Raw genomic sequence first — 3,645 nt, 5'->3', positions numbered from 1 at the left:
TCTATATCTGCTCTGTTCTATATCTATATCTGTTCTATATCTATATCTGCTCTGTTCTATATCTATATCTGTTCTATATCTATATCTGCTCTGTTCTATATCTATATCTGTTCTATATCTATATCTGCTCTGTTCTATATCTATATCTGTTCTATATCTATATCTGCTCTGTTCTATATCTATATCTGTTCTATATCTATATCTGCTCTTTTCTATATCTATATCTGCTCTGTTCTATATCTATATCTGCTCTGTTCTATATCTATATCTGCTCTGTTCTATATCTGTTCTGTTCTATATCTATATCTACTCTGTTCTATATCTATATCTACTCTGTTCTGTATCTATATCTGCTCTGTTCTATATCTATATCTGCTCTGTTCTATATCTATATATGTTCTGTTCTATATCTATATCTATATCTACTCTGTTCTGTATCTATATCTGCTCTGTTCTATATCTATATATGTTCTGTTCTATATCTATATCTATATCTGCTCTGTTCTATATCTATATCTGCTCTGTTCTATATCTATATCTGCTCTGTTCTATATCTATATCTGCTCTGTTCTATATCTATATCTGCTCTGTTCTATATCTATATCTGCTCTGTTCTATATCTATATCTGCTCTGTTCTATATCTATATCTGCTCTGTTCTATATCTATATCTGCTCTGTTCTATATCTATATCTGCTCTGTTCTATATCTGCTCTGTTCTATATCTATATCTACTCTGTTCTATATCTATATCTGCTCTGTTCTATATCTATATCTGCTCTGTTCTATATCTATATCTGCTCTGTTCTATATCTATATCTGCTCTGTTCTATATCTATATCTGCTCTGTTCTATATCTATATCTGCTCTGTTCTATATCTATATCTGCTCTGTTCTATATCTATATCTACTCTGTTCTATATCTATATCTGCTCTGTTATATATCTATATCTGCTCTGTTCTATATCTATATCTGCTCTGTTCTATATCTATATCTGCTCTGTTCTATATCTATATCTATATCTGCTCTGTTCTATATCTATATCTGCTCTGTTCTATATCTGTATCTGCTCTGTTCTATATCTATATCTGCTCTGTTCTATATCTATATCTGCTCTGTTCTATATCTATATCTATATCTGCTCTGTTCTATATCTATATCTGCTCTGTTCTATATCTGTATCTGCTCTGTTCTATATCTATATCTGCTCTGTTCTATATCTATATCTATATCTACTCTGTTCTATATCTATATCTGCTCTGTTCTATATCTATATCTATATCTACTCTGTTCTATATCTATATCTGCTCTGTTCTATATCTATATCTGCTCTGTTCTATATCTATATCTGCTCTGTTCTATATCTATATCTATATCTACTCTGTTCTATATCTATATCTATATATGCTCTGTTCTATATCTATATCTGCTCTGTTCTATATCTATATCTATATCTACTCTGTTCTATATCTATATCTGCTCTGTTCTATATCTGCTCTGTTCTATATCTATATCTGCTCTGTTCTATATCTATATCTGCTCTGTTCTATATCTATATCTGCTCTGTTCTATATCTATATCTGCTCTGTTCTATATCTATATCTGCTCTGTTCTATATCTGCTCTGTTCTATATCTATATCTACTCTATATCTATATCTGCTCTGTTCTATATCTATATCTGCTCTGTTCTATATCTATATCTGCTCTATATCTATATCTGCTCTGTTCTATATCTGCTCTGTTCTATATCTATATCTACTCTGTTCTATATCTATATCTGTTCTGTTCTATATCTATATCTGCTCTGTTCTATATCTATATCTGCTCTGTTCTATATCTATATCTGCTCTATATCTATATCTGCTCTGTTCTATATCTATATCTACTCTGTTCTATATCTATATCTGTTCTGTTCTATATCTATATCTGCTCTGTTCTATATCTATATCTGCTCTGTTCTATATCTATATCTGCTCTGTTCTATATCTATATCTGCTCTGTTCTATATCTATATCTATATCTGCTCTGTTCTATATCTATATCTATATCTGCTCTGTTCTATATCTATATCTGCTCTGTTCTATATCTATATCTGCTCTGTTCTATATCTATATCTGCTCTGTTCTATATCTATATCTATATCTGCTCTGTTCTATATCTATATCTATATCTGCTCTGTTCTATATCTATATCTGCTCTGTTCTATATCTATATCTGCTCTGTTCTATATCTATATCTATATCTGCTCTGTTCTATATCTATATCTGCTCTGTTCTATATCTGTTCTGTTCTATATCTATATCTGCTCTGTTCTATATCTATATCTGCTCTGTTCTATATCTATATCTGCTCTGTTCTATATCTATATCTGCTCTGTTCTATATCTATATCTGCTCTGTTCTATATCTGTTCTGTTCTATATCTATATCTGCTCTGTTCTATATCTATATCTGCTCTGTTCTATATCTATATCTGCTCTGTTCTATATCTATATCTGCTCTGTTCTATATCTGCTCTGTTCTATATCTATATCTATATCTGCTCTGTTCTATATCTATATCTATATCTGCTCTGTTCTATATCTATATCTGCTCTGTTCTATATCTATATCTATATCTGCTCTGATCTATATCTATATCTGTTCTATATCTATATCTATATCTAATCTGTTCTATATCTATATCTGCTCTGTTTTATATCTATATCTGCTCTGTTCTATATCTATATCTGCTCTGTTCTATATCTCTACTCTGTTCTATATCTATATCTGCTCTGTTTTATATCTATATCTGCTCTGTTCTATATCTCTATCTGCTCTGTTCTATATCTATATCTGCTCTGTTCTATATCTATATCTGCTCTGTTCTATATCTATATCTGCTCTGTTCTATATCTCTACTCTGTTCTATATCTATATCTGCTCTGTTCTATATCTATATCTGCTCTGTTCTATATCTATATCTGCTCTGTTCTATATCTATATCTATATCTGCTCTGTTCTATATCTATATCTGCTCTGTTCTATATCTATATCTGCTCTGTTCTATATCTATATCTATATCTGCTCTGTTCTATATCTATATCTGCTCTGTTCTATATCTATATCTACTCTGTTCTATATCTATATCTGCTCTGTTCTATATCTATATCTACTCTGTTCTATATCTATATCTGCTCTGTTTTATATCTATATCTACTCTGTTCTATATCTATATCTATATCTGCTCTGTTCTATATCTATATCTGCTCTGTTCTATATCTATATCTATATCTGCTCTGATCTATATCTATATCTGTTCTATATCTATATCTATATCTAATCTGTTCTATATCTATATCTATATCTACTCTGTTCTATATCTATATCTGCTCTGTTTTATATCTATATCTGCTCTGTTCTATATCTATATCTGCTCTGTTCTATATCTATATCTATATCTGCTCTGTTCTATATCTATATCTGCTCTGTTCTATATCTATATCTGCTCTGTTCTATATCTATATCTGCTCTGTTCTATATCTATATCTACTCTGTTCTATATCTATATCTGCTCTGTTCTATATCTATATCTGCTCTGTTCTATATCTATATCTGCTCTGTTCTATATCTATATCTGCTCTGTTCTATATCTATATCTGCTCTG

This window comes from Electrona antarctica (assembly GCF_951216825.1).
Source record: "Electrona antarctica genome assembly, chromosome: 19".
Classification (NCBI taxonomy): domain Eukaryota; kingdom Metazoa; phylum Chordata; class Actinopteri; order Myctophiformes; family Myctophidae; genus Electrona; species Electrona antarctica.
Note: the sequence above shows the minus strand (reverse complement) of the source record.